The sequence below is a fragment of the Heterocephalus glaber genome, unplaced genomic scaffold (assembly GCF_053883595.1).
Source record: "Heterocephalus glaber isolate CG9 unplaced genomic scaffold, H.glaber_assembly_v1.0 deba00001479, whole genome shotgun sequence".
Taxonomy (NCBI): Eukaryota; Metazoa; Chordata; class Mammalia; order Rodentia; family Bathyergidae; genus Heterocephalus; species Heterocephalus glaber.
In genome coordinates this window covers 69,733-83,828 of record NW_028258316.1, presented here as the reverse complement: position 1 = coordinate 83,828, position 14,096 = coordinate 69,733, and the positions used below count along the sequence as shown (strand labels likewise).

The 14,096-nt window shown below is 41.3% G+C and overlaps 1 protein-coding gene across 6 annotated transcripts in view; it reads left to right on the top strand.

The window, feature by feature from the left end:
* The window catches only part of Cacna1b (calcium voltage-gated channel subunit alpha1 B), a 201,372-nt gene extending 187,527 nt beyond the window's left edge, over positions 1 to 13,845 (top strand). Inside the window, exons 51-56 of one of the 6 annotated variants that reach the window (XM_087182898.1) lie at positions 475 to 575; positions 5,838 to 6,193; positions 8,118 to 8,165; positions 12,849 to 12,974; positions 13,097 to 13,226; positions 13,354 to 13,845. The gene's annotated coding sequence lies outside the window, so the exon portion shown is untranslated. Of the gene's footprint in view, positions 1 to 474; positions 576 to 5,837; positions 6,194 to 8,117; positions 8,166 to 12,848; positions 12,975 to 13,096; positions 13,252 to 13,353 lie in introns of all 6 variants that reach the window. The other 5 variants (XM_087182899.1, XM_087182897.1, XM_087182901.1 and 2 more) reach the window with 5 other exon arrangements.
* The last annotated feature ends 251 nt before the right edge of the window (positions 13,846 to 14,096 follow it).

Genomic DNA, 14,096 nt, shown 5'->3' with positions numbered 1-14,096 from the left:
CATGAATGAACTAAGATTTTCTCAGTACTCTGAAATTTCTTTACCTTATATGCTTAACAGCTGAGATGCTGGATTTTTTTTTTTAATGTGTGATGAAGATTTAATTTCATTTCTATCCATAGCAACCAAAATTAACTAAGTTTGACATTAAACATTTGAACATCTACTGGAATTTAGAATTGCTAGATGTTCATCTAGCATAGCAGACCTGCTCTGAAATACCAGCTTATTGAAATTAGATGCTTTAATATAATTACATAAATAAATTAAAATCACTAAAATGTCATATTGCACATCAAGCCTGGATAATTCAAGTTTCTTTTCACTACTTATTTCTGCTATGTTTTTTCAAGACAATTCTTTTTAATCTAGAAATTATAACCAAGATGAACTGGCTATTAAATATGCCTTCAGAGCTAAATCTGTAGGAACATTGCACATTTCCTATCATTTTTTTTCTGACTCTTTCCACAGAAGCGAGAAGAAGAAATTCCAAGGAAAAGAAGAAATATAGACAAGCAAATATGCTTATGGTCATTCAAAACCAGATGGTTGAGCATGCTTGACTGCTATTGGTGAGTCAAATAGAAAATGACAGTATCATTTATCATAATATATTATACACAAAATTTTAACAAAGGCAAGGCAAATCAGACTGCTGATTTCAGCCATATGTTATATTTGATAGCAATTCATAGATGTGTACTACACAAAATCAAAATAAATGCCTTAATTCTTAAGGTAGAAAAGGCTGAATTGTTTTTGTATATATGACTGCCTCCACCTGAAATACTGTCAGAAGTACTTAAAGGGGAATTTATCTTGTACATGAAATTTTTAGAGTTGATAATGCATTAACTAATTTTATAAACTCTTAGACTATGTATTTGGCCTGTAAAATGTACAGTTTAATGTCAGCTATCTATAAATACTGTTGTTGGGTCAGGGATTTAGCTCAGTGGTTCTGGCACCTGCCTTGCCAGCACAAGGTCCCAAGTTTGATCCCCAGTAACAACAAAAAAAAAACCCTGTCGTATAAGTTTCTTTGGTTAGAAACATTTGGACATGTAGTGCCACTTGGGTCAGGATGTTCTTCAGTACTATTTATTTAGCAAACTATCTTTGGTTTATGCAACTAGCAAAAATTTGTATGATACAATAGAATATAGTTCTCACACTTAACTTTCATAGGAGAAGTTCTTCTGGAACCAACTTTAGCAAAATTAGAGGGAAAGTTCTAAGAATATTTAAGAGAAAAAGTTAACATTTTCAGGCTAAATAGTTGAATCTAATAAAGATAACAAATAATGTCTATTATCTCAACTCTCCAAAGTTTGGGGTTAGTGTTTAACTATCATTTGAGCTTATTCATGAGGTAGCTGAATAAAAGTAGGCAGCTAAATTTTAGTTTCATGTTCCTCCTGTATAAACAGAAAATAAGCAGTTATTGTAAACTGACTTGCAGACAAATCAGGAACTGCCCTGCATAATATTTAAGGAAAATGAACGTTTAAAGACTTATTTATTTCAACATTTAATTTTAACAATACAATAGAAAACACAAGAAATTACTTCGACAAATCTGTAGCCTTTTAAAATAGTTTTGCTTTCAATTTTATTAAGAACAGATCTCTATCTTAAGCTTTATTCTTTTAAACAGATTTTGACATTGTTATTTTGTACTACAATTTAAAAGAAAATTTTTACAAAAAACTGTCTTTAGAAACATTTTATTCAAAAGTTATACTGTTAACACGATCAATTTATAACAGAAACATAACTTTTATATTATAAAATTATGCCAATGGATCACCAGTATTTAAAAATTGTTATTAGATCATATTTGTGCCTCAAACTGTCATATATCGATGTAACCACTGGATATCTAAAAAAGAGCACACATGTATAACATATTTGAGGTTGGAAACACCCCAAATCATTGCTTTTGAACTTAAAAGGAGTTTTAGTAGAAACAAAGAGATTTAAAAGTAAAAACTCATTTTAAATACTTAATTTAAACAAAGACTACATAGACACTAAATTAGTAGCACTTTAGTTTTTATAGAGAAGCAAGCAAGCCATTTACTATCTCTTGAAACTATTAACATTAGGCAGCATAAACAAACACATTAAGATGAGGTAACATAGCTATTAACTCTATAGCAAAAGAGTTTTTAGGAATTTAAAAACTGTTATTAGAATATGAAATAAATTGTGCTTACATAAATAACTTAAAATGATAAACAGATATAATCCTCAATCACTTTGAGAGTTATTTTCTTAAGCTCATTTTCACTAGTTGACCTGTAGATTGATAAAACTCTATTTTTAGATATTTGAGCTTATGTTAGTGATATGTATCAGACATATATGAACAACCTATGAAATATATGTAATATTTAAATATATTATTTACAAATTTTAAATAATATATGAATTTATATTTAACAAATCTTTAGTATTTTAACTTAATTCTAAATAACTTAGAGCTTTTATTTATCTGTGTAAATTTTAAAAACTACATTTACACTGTATGTAAAATATAAAATATTTGACAAACACAAGTAATAATCTTAAAGCAAACTTTTGTTGAGAAAAAAATGTAAAAGTTGTCAATATCTCAAAATTCCCTTTGCATACACTATAACAGACTATTATTTAAATTTTTGAAGGTTTTTGGGGGGCTTTTGAACTTGAATCTTCATATTGACCTCAATGAATTATTTATAATCACATTTTTATGTCACCAAAAGCAAACTATTTTGGGAAACAAGGATACCCATAAGTGAATCTACTTGGAAGACTACAAAGGGAACTTTATTAATTGTGGGCATTGAAAATGGAATAGCTCAGACAATCTGGAAAGATCCAAGAACTGTAGGGAGAAATATTTGTTTTGTATAATCATTTTAGAGTTGAGTGAGTTAATATCTATGTAAATGTGGACTCAGCTCTTTCAGGAAATTAGGAAGAAGTACAGCATGGCTGGACAGTGCTTATTTAGACACACATTAGTGTATAAGACAAAATTACCTGTTTTCTTATATAGACTTGGTAAGAAGGCTTTCCAGTAGACTTTAATTAGATAATGTCTAATGAATAGAAACTTTAAAAAGTGTTTCCATTTTTTAACTTTAATAAACCATAGGAGAGGTCTGTTACCTAACTCATGCTGAGTAGAATAACCAAGTAGAAGCTGTCAGGCTCCGTAAACCACTCTTGGTTAAGAAAGCAGTCTTGAGAACATTTTGGAAGAAGCCAGTCCTGAAACTACTGTAGTCATGGCATGCAGACCACTACAGGGGTAAGAAATAGCTAGACCTGGGCCTTTACATGCTGTTTATTAAAAAGCATGATTTTCATTTTGTTATCAGGGACTCAAAGGGCATTCTTGCTATAAACTCTAACTTTTTAAACTAATGTCTAGGAAAATATGGATAGATTTTGTTATAAACCCTAACATTTTTGCCAGGAATGGTGGTGCACACCTGTAATCCCAGCACTCGGGAGGCTGAGGCAGGAGAATCGCTTTGAGTTTGAGGCCAGCTTCTGCTACATAGTGAGTTCAAGGCCAGCCTGAACTACATAGTGAGACCCTGTCTCAAAAAAAAAGGGGGCCGGGGATTTAGCTCAGTGGCGGTGCCTGCCTCAGAAGCGAAAGGTCCTGAGCTCGATCCCCGGTACCAAAAAACAAAACAAAACCAAAACACTCTAACATTTTAAACTAATGTCTATCAAAAAACAGGACCCCTGGTACAAATTTAGAAGCAGTCTTTATATTGACTATTATTATATATCATTGTTTGAGAAGCTAAATAATTTAAAATAAAAGAATACCCAGACATTGGTATATTCATATTGTCTCAATGTTGATCTTTCTGATTTTTAAGAGTTTTTAGGATTCTAACAAACTCAAAAATTTTAATTATATTTTTATGCTCTTTAATTTCCTTTTTTGAGACAGGGTTTCACTGTAATTCAGGCTGGCCTTGAACTGATTATGTATCCCAGGGTGTCCTCAAACTCACAGCTCCTGCCTCAGCTTCCTGAGTGCTGGCATTACAGGCTTGTGCAACCACACCCAGCAATTAGTATCTTTAACTTTTGTGCAACTGAAACTTTTTCTAAAGTTAAAATATCTCAAATATAAATTTGATTAGCTAATGTAGTGAAAATTTACATTAGCAGTTGAGGACACCTTTGTTATATCTTTTAAAAGTCTTCTTTTTCTTTGTTTTTTTTGAGACAGGGTCTCACTGTGTAGCCCAGGGTGGCCCTAAAAATCTTCCTCTCTCATCCTCCTGCATGCTGGGATTACAGGAATGCATCACCATTCTGACCTTTTAAAAACATTTTATAAAAGTCTTGTGATCAAAGAGGTATTTAGGTTTATGTTTTTAAGATATTGAGTACTTTTTAAAAAAAGTAATCTGGTACCATCTCAACAATATATAAATACAAGTATACAGGTAGGCATAACATTATATATACATTTATGCCAATACACATAAAGCAATGCCTTAAAGTTATAATTTATCAGCTTTTAAAAGCATATGTCTCCAGCCATGGGGGAGGATTCAGAGCTGGCACCACGCCACTACCGTAAAGGAGATGGCATCTGGTCCACCATACATGTGCTCCCATCGAATGGGGTGCTTCCGAAATGGCTCAGAACCGCTCACAGGAATACAGAGAATGGGTTCGACCCACCTTACCATATCTCCTGCCGTGGGGCAGGTTTCTGGGCTGGCACCACACAGCTCCCCGAATGCAGGTGGCATCCAGGCTGTTGTATGGCCGCTCCCATCTAATGGGATGGTACCAAAATGGCTCAGAACCAATCACAGGAAAAAATAGCATGAGTTCGATGCACCACAACACATCTCCTGCCATGGGGGAGGATTCTGGGCTGTAATCAGATCTCCGCCATCATCACTCTTACCTGGAGGCTCGCATCCTTAAAAAGATCTTAAATAGAGGCCTAGAACTGTACAAGTAAAGATGGATGCAAGCACCTGCTGGGTCCCCTGCAGGAGGTGTGGAGGGAGTGGACTGATCCAATAGTTCCTCCTGAGACTTCCTGCAGCCCAGCCTTGCACCCATTCATACATCCTGAGGCGGATTCCTCCACCATGCTTCCAATTATCCAACAAGGTAGGGCTGGCCCGGGCCTCAGGGAAGCCTGGGGCTTTGCTGTATAAGGAGCACGTGTTGCTGTCTTTTCAAGTTTTAAGAAAGCCGAATCCCTACAATTTAGATAAATCAGATGGGCACTACCAGGTTAGGGTTAAGTCTCCAAGAATGGCTTTGCAAGTAATAACAGAAAACAAAACCAAGAAAAAAGCCCAACAGTTATTGGGTCCTGAGTAATTTGCAGCCTGTTTCACCCGAGCTAATTAAAATGTAATCGGGATTGTCTGGCAATGTGTATTCTGTCAGTAGTTTTTCTTGGGAAGAGAAATCAAGCCAAGAGACCATGAGAAAAGCCTTTCACGGGAATTGGCTTGATCTAAACTGCTTCTGTAGCCGCTGCAACTGTAAAACAAATAAATCACTGCAACTGACAATAAAAAGGTGGAGGGAGGGACATCCTCGTCCTCTCTGGAGATGGGCTGGTGGGTTCTGCGTTGTGTTGCAGTGTTGTTCAAACACCCGCGTGGCATCTTCTAGGGAGAGGGACTTTGGGGTAAGGTGGTGGATTTGAGTCAGGTGTGTGGGGACAGGCACCTGCCTGGATGTCGATGTCCTGCTACCTCGCTGCAGAGATAAGCGTCGGGTTTCCCTTCCCCGCAGGCCCTGAAGGAGGCTGAGTGTCCTTTTCTATTTTCTCCTGACAGACACTGTTTGATTCCGAACAAAGGCTTGCAAAGTTCACCGGTGGGCCTCAGCTCTTCAGATCCCAACTGTGAGCCGTCCGTAGGTCGCTCTCCGGCACACTGGCGGGGAAGGCCACCCAGAGGGCTGCGGACAGACACCCCAAACTGCACCCTCCAGAACTGATCAGCGCCAGTTCCAGCTGCTTGGTTCCCTGATTCCGGGAGCCCCTCCTTTGCTGAGCCCCCTCTACTCCACTGGGCCTCGGCCGGCCGGAGGGGTACCCAGTGTAAAGGCAGAGGGCTCTGCTTCCAGTTCCAGCCCCACCTGGGAGCCTCCAGAATTTTCCCTGGGGCGAGAAGCTGGGCTGTTGGAACAGGTGGGTAGCTCAGGGGAGAGGCGAGCAGCAGAGGAGGAGGCCCGCAAGTGGGTGACTCCAGGGCCTCGCGCCCTCGGGGTCTGGGAGCTGCTCGGGGCGCCCACCCGCTTCGGTGCAGGTCCAAGGGCGCCAGGAGTGCTCTTCCAGGAGCCTCCTTCACCCCCCCACCTTCCGCACCCTCAAGCTGGAACAACCTACTTGGGCTGGGGCAGCCCCTGGCCCCGGGGATTCTTCCCCGGAGCAGCCAAGCCCGGCCCCTTCGTCCTGAGCCCCACCCTTCCCCTGCCGCTGCCGGTCCTCTAAGCCAGTGGTTAGTAAGGGAACCCTTGGAGCTGCGAGCGGGCCGCGCACTGCGCACCCTGAGAGTGCACAAGTCGGCCCGGGGGCCCTGGAGTTGGTGGAACTCCTCCTCCCTGGCGCCGAGTTGCGCGCGCTGCGGTCCCGGGAAAGTGACAAGTCCACGCGGCCACCTGGGAATCCGCAAAACTGCGCTCTGGGTCCCCCAGAAAGAGCGAGTGCCGCCCGTCCTGTTGGCTGCCGGGGAGAAGGGATTTGGAGAAGATGCCCAGGAGAGAGGCTTGGGGATCCCGGATCGTGCAGCCGACGCGGAGGGAAAGCGGGGCAGAACTTTGCGCGCGCCCAAGCTGGGAGGACCTCGCTCGCACGCTGAGGCTCCAGGGCTGCAGCGGGGATCCCGGGGTTACAGGGCGGGGGCGAGGGCGAGGGTGCGCGTACCTGGAAGTGCTGGAAGAAGGCGGACCTGCGCGTGATCTGCAGGCTGAGGCGCCTGGAGGCGCAGCGCGCGCGCCCCACTCGTCCAGCAGCCGTGCGGTTGCCACTGCCACCAAGCCGGGGCCTGGAGCCAGGCAGCCCCCCGAGGCCGCCAACCAGAGCCACAGGCACAGGGTGAAGGCCACGCGCGGCGCCCTGTACTCCATGGCTCCCCGCTCCAAGCCGGGGCCACGCTACTGGGCACCTCGCGGCCGCAGCAACTCGGCTGCAAAGTTCAATCCTCGCTCTCCAGTGCCTGCCGACCGCCCGCCCTCCCGCTCCCCGGGGGTGGGGCCGGGGTGACAGGTGGCCGCACCATTGGTCGCCAGCAGCGTGAGTGACAGGGGGCCGGGCCTGGACGCCTGAGCCGGTGCTGAGCGGGTCCAGGCTTTGCGCGGGTCCAGGGCCGCACTGACCCCTTCCTGTGCCCTGCGCCCCGCCCCGCCTTCCAGGTGAACTCAGGTGTGAGCGAGGGGAGGCGCCCTCCCAGGTAGCAGGGACCCTGGCCCTGGCTGAGGAAGGGCAGAGCGCCCCTAGGGAGGCTGTCCTCTCCGGTTCCCCACCTCCGGCAAGCCCTTCTGCTTCTGTGGTGTGGGTCACTTGCCCTGAGCCCTAGCAATGGGAAGGAGGTAAGAGAATGGAAGTGGACAGAAAATTGTCTGGATAATTGCACAATGCCTTCATGTATGACGAGGCCTGGAAAGCTGTAAAGCACTTTTGAAAGGTAAATGTTTCCAGGTTCCTAAAATTTTACTTCTTAAAATGGTTGGTTTTGAAAGGCCCTGTTGCTTATATAGGAATGGAACCTGTGTCTAAACAACTCTTAGTAATATCGGATTGTAGCTCTTGATCAATTCTATTTACACCAACAACCTAAGAAATGAATAATAAGGAACTAGTTGAAAATTCCAGGAAACTACAGGATCTTCGTTTTTCTTCTTGCGATTGCTGGGATATGTTTGGCCCAGGTGATCAATGCTTAGTTGCAAGCCTGTGGCACTATTGTGAGACAGTGGAACCTTTAAGACACAGGGCCTCCTGGGAGGAAGTTAGGCCACTGGGGATATGTTCCTGAACGGGATACTGGGAACCTAGCCCTTCCTTGTTTTGTTGCACTATGTGCTTCCCTGCATGATTTGTTATCTCACCACAGGCCCAAAGCCACAGAGCCGATTGACCATGGGCGGAAACCTCTGAAACCGTGAGCCAAAATAAACCTTTCCTCTTTGCAAGTTGTTTATCTCAGATACTTGCTACAGTAATGGAAAGCTAACCAACAGAGCCCACAAGCTGACCCCACAGCCAGTCATTACTTTCCACATGGTCTGATCCTGGAGTCTCTTAGTTTAAGTCTCACTATCAAGTCACCCTTCTCTAAACACAAAGCATGGAAGAATGAGGAGAAAGGGAGAAGCAAAGGAAGATGAGGGTGGGGGAATTTTCAGGCCCATGATGAGCTAACCTGAGACAATGTCTTTCTAGTAATATACTTAACAGCCACAGAGAGGAAGCCCTTGAGCTTGAGACCAGAGGTGTGGTTTGTGGGCTCTGTGATGAAGAAAACTTGGTGTAGTCAATATGTAGAGATTCTCTATATTCACTCCTAATCTTGAAAATGATTGTACATCTTCTCCTGCATAATATTTCTACTAGAAAATACTATGTGTAATTGCTTTTCAACAGGAAATTTCTTGCCTATCTGTGCTTTGATCACTGGTCAAAATCTTATTTCACTGAGCTACTGGTTTTGGAAAAATGTGCTGAAACAAAGACCACACACCATATTAACTGCCACCCAGGGCGATTTCTCCTCTCTGCTTTAGTGTCACATTATTACCAGGAAGAAATGTCACATAAGTATAATACATAACTTATAACACTGATTTTTTTTGCCTTATCAATTGTCAGAGTAATCAATGAAGACATATAAATTTCCCAAAATGCCCAGAGGATACTATACAACATTTTTAGCCCATTTGCTAGATGTTTTGATGTGGGTATTTGCTGAGAAATCATGTCACTTTTGTCATATGCTGAAAGGGTCAGTTGGTTCTTTTTCCTTAGAGATATGCTCTTTCAAGTCCTTTTTCATAAAAAGTTCTGAAAAGTCATGGTGAGCTTTTTTCACTACTAACAGAAGTGCTGGGGATTTAGCTCAGTGGTTCTGCCACCTGCCTCACAAGCACAAGGTCCTGAGAGTTCGATCCCCAGTACCCTCCCCACCAAAGTAAATAATAATAAAAGTGCCTGTCACTACTAACAGAATAATTTTTAAAACATTTACTCTAAAAAGACTCAATATAAATGTTAAAAATGAATGTTGAATTATATTTGTTACTTCAGTGGTTGAAATTAGAGAAGAGAAAAAGGATGTTAAGAATTTCTTCTGTATAAATTTTTATTTGGCTTGTCCTCCTGATTCCAGCATTAACGGTCTTCACTCAAATTTCAAGCTTTGTTGTGTTTTCCATTTCCAAATCATCCTCTTTTCCACTTGTCTTATACTCCTTAGATGTGAAGGTCATGTCATCATGTTCTAATATGAATTTCTCATCATCATTGCTAGCATTCCATAGCTCCTGGGTCATTCAAGCTCATTTCTAGATGATTTTAGCTCTGGAAAGAAGGTACTGAGTCATAGAGTAAAAGCAGTTTTATGCAAAAAAAAAAAGTTCCATTGATACTCCCTCCCCAAAATCATATGCTCCAGCTGGAAATTCAGTGAAATAATTGTTCCTACTGCAGGGGTCCACATTGCTCTCTTTGACCCAAAGTCAGCACTGAATTCCCAATAATGCATGTCCACATTTTCTCACTCACACAAGTCAAACCCTGTTGTGCTTTCCCTTGTGCCATTTGTTGTCAAATGCTATTTTTAGCACACATTCACATTTTCCTTACCAAAATTTCAGATAACTTGATGCTTCAGACAGAGCTCTCTTGGCTTGTGGCTTCTCCCACTTCTCAGTACCCACTGTGCCTAAGGTCTGTCATTGCTCAAATGAATTAGTTTGGTTATGAAGGGAGCTGGGCTGACCTCATGAGTCACTGGTAAGACAATTCTGAAGCCTATTCCAGGATGGATTCAGCTCTTTCCATGCATTTTGCTGCATAATAAACCACTCCACAAGTTAGTGGCTTATTTGGTTATTTTCATGATCTTGTAGGAATCCTGGGCTTAGAGGGATGATTCTCCTGCTTCATGTGATATTGGCTGCAGCTGCAGTTACACTGGGTCTTGAATGTTCTGGGTGATTCAATATGGCTCCTTCACTGGCTGTCACTTGGTTCTGTTGACTGGGACCTCAGCTATGGTGGTCTAGTGAGGTACCTCCTATCTCCTCCAAAGGTCTTTCCAGGTGGCTCTCATTGAATGCTGACTAAGTTCCAGGGGGCCAGAAAGTCCTAGAGGCATATGCCTACAACTCTCCAAAGATCATATTCTGTAGCACATCAGACTCAGGCCAGTAACAGCAATCATTATAGCTACAGTGGTAGAGGTGCTTAGTATATTGTAGCCCGTAATTTGTTTGCTTTTTTTCCCTTTGCACAAAGCTACCCTATGGTAGATGATTATTATTTTCAGTTTACAGAGGAGAATACTAAAGTCAGAGAAATTAATCCCTGGGCATTGAGCTGGGACTGAAAGCCAGAAATCCCAGACTCATGAACTATATCCTCAATCAGTCTGCTTTTGGCTTCTCAACATGTCTGAAACAAAATTTTTGACTTATCATTTGAATTTTCACTTCTCTTCAGAAGATGATTTAAATTTCAGGAGTAGTTAGGCATTAGAGGGTAAACACAAAGCTATGGGTAATTAGGTAATTTCTAACTTCTAATGATGGTTCATCCATCTATTGCCATTCCTTCAGTGAATGAAGGTGTTTTTACTTTAGAGGATCTCAGAGATTTATGACTAAGTCATGAAAACTGCGAGGAAATAAAGTGGCCTTCATCTTCCATATGCCCAAGTTTACATTATCCAAATACTTCTAGGTAAATCAGGGCAGAAATAAAATACAAAGCCACCTAAGTCAATGCTTAATTCATTTTGGTTTTCACACTTTAGTTTTGCATATGTATACTTTATCTGCTACTTTTGTCACCAATTTGCATTACTTTGTGAAAATATTCTCTGGCAAGCTTCTCACAAAACCAAAGACACTCAAGAAAAGAGAAGTAAACTCTGAAGTTACATTTCATATATGCAGCACATATATACAGCAGAATAATATCTGGCTATGAAAACAATACCATACCATCATTTGCAACAACAAGGGCGGAACTGGGGATCATTATGGTGAACAAATTAAGCCAGGCACAGAAAGACAAGTACAAAATGATCACATTCATGTGGAATCTAAAAAAGTTGATCTCATAGAATTTGAGGAGAGAATGGTGGTTATTAGAGGCCAGGGAGAGTAGTGGGTAGGGAGAGATGGGGGAGGCTAATTAAAGGGATCTAAGATATGGTTTGATGGGAGCAAGAAGCTCTGGTGTGCTACTGCACTGCAGAGTAACTGCATAAAAAGTAATTACAAAGCAAGAAAGGCTACAGACATTTTCACAATAAGGAAAAGATAAATGTTTGAAGATATAGATAAATATATTTTATATATATATATATATATATATATATATATATATTTAACCAGACTTAAAATGCACATATATATAGTGACACATCACATGATAAATCATTATGTACAATTTTCATGTTTTTATAAATCATTTTTGAAAAGCAACTTTAGTGGGGTGTTCTCTTACAAAGAAAGAGAATAGTTTTCTAAATAAAGAAGAATAGCTCCAATTTTCAATTCTTTGTGTGATGGATTATTGCTTCTCTTGTTATCTATTCAGTCAATGTCACAGCTGTTATGTTTGGCCTTTCAATGCAAAAAGTAGGAAGAATAGTTAATACTAAATGTTAAAAATGTAAATCTATTCCATTTAAATTTAGATGCTATGTCACATTAGCTTCCATGTATTCATTTCCACTCTGAGGATAAAAACACTTATGCACTGAACAGCAATTTCAGAAAGACCCGCTAGGATAGACACTTTTATTGGGAGTTATTGACTTTGAGGTATTCGATAAGGTTTTTATATACAAATATTACTAATGATATTTAAAGCCTGTTTATCTTTAGAGTGCAGATTTTCTACTCAGTAGCATGGCTGCAGTGTTACTAAGTGTTCTGTCCATGCCTCTTGCTGTGTTTTGAATTTCCATGTCACTGCTAAATGTCTTCAAAAATCTTATTTTATTTTTAAAACTAGCTTAATAAAACTTGATCAGGCACATAGCAGAATCAATAGGAAGCTAGTTGTCAGTAATGAGAGAGATTTCCTTCCTTAGAGAATGAAGAACTGAAGCATAAATCACTTTTAATGGCTCTTTGCAACAATCCATACATAACCCTTTAAGAAAAAAACAGAAAGAAAACACACAACTTCCTGTGGTGGAGGTGCCTGCTGCTTTCATGAAGGATGAAGGGATGGACTGTGGACGGTTTTCTAGGATGTCTACAAGGATAGAGATATCTGGAAGCTATTTTGGTTTCTGATGAGTGTCAGAGGCCTTGACACTTTCTCTCTTAACCATTTGAGGACATCTTTGTAGCCAGAGCTGTCTTTATATGATGGCAAATGGTGTGGGAAGGAAAACCTTCAGACTTGGATAATGTCAGCTTTGCTTTGGAAGAGTAGTCTTTAGAAACAGTTCTGTATTCTCTGTTGTCTCATTTACTTCTTACTGGATTGATTATTTTTAGAAACATTCCATAATTCTATATTTTCTGGCTTCCCAAAATGAGTGTATTTTCTTATGTCTAAAGTAGTTAACATGTGTTGCTAATTTGCCCCCTTCTCTGTATTTCAGAGTAACTCTCATTTATTTCACAAAGAGCTGAAATAATTGCTGAGAGGACAACACACCTTCTTGTCTCGGCTTGTGTCTCTGAGATGAGATGGATACCTGATTATAATCCTGTTAGCCACTAGGCAGGTACTTTTAGGGACCATTACCTGGGCTCGAAGAGGAAGGGCAGGATGCTGCCCTTTAAATGACAGTTAACATACTTTCGAACTTTCTTCATTATGGCTAACGCCCCGATCCATTCATTTTAGGTGTCCTAAACGTTGCTCTTCACAATCCTGAATTTTCCACCTGGAAGCTTTCGCATCTGCTACTTTTTAAACATTGATACAGAGCCTCTAACTGAATATGCTCAGCAATGTGCCCACATGGTGTGGAATGGTGAGTCTCTCCTGTGTGAACATAGGTAATATCCCCAGTAAAAGCCCCTTACTTTCTTTGATAGAGTAGAATATTTTCGGTCATGCCTAGCACTCTCCTTCCCTGCTGCATGTATCGACCTCTCTAGAGTGGGTACCTGTCGGCAGCAAGAGGTCAACAACCCTCAGCAGCAGAGCCCCTTCCTGAGGCCATCCTGCCCAGCTTGTACCCAGTGGTCATCAGTCAACACAGCAGCGCTGAACAAAGCTACACAAGGTAGAAGCAGACCTTTGCTGTAAGACCCACTCACTCGCCCCACGAGCTCTGAACTACCTTCTCTAAGTTAAGAGCAACTTACCTGAAGCTAAAGGCCTTGTGTGAGGCTGAAGGATATGATCTTGTCAAGTTGGAGCTTTAAATACAGAATTCTATAAGGAAGGCAAATGCTTCTGGAACATCTACAAGGCACAAGATGATCTGGAAAGATGATCGCATTTGGCATCTAGCCCTTTTCACATCCTCAGAGCCTCAGAGCCTCACCAATCTTTTGCTCTGACACTGCAATTCCTGTCTTGGAAACTAGCCTCCTGTCCCTCTGAACAGTGTGCTCTCTCCTCAATAAAGATTTATCTTTACTCCATCCTTGCCTTGGTAAATTCTTTTGCTGCCCGTATCACTGGCTCTCTGTACACCAAGGGTGCTCTCTTCACTCCCCTGTCCACCCCCACCCTGTACTGGGGGTCAAACCCAGGACCTTCACACAAAGCTACATCCCTTGCCTTTTTAAGTTTTTTAAATTTTTGAGAGAGAATGTTGCTAAGTTGCCCTGGCTGGGCTTCAATTTGCAATCCTTCTGCCTCAGCCTTCCAGAATGCTGGGATTACAAGTGTG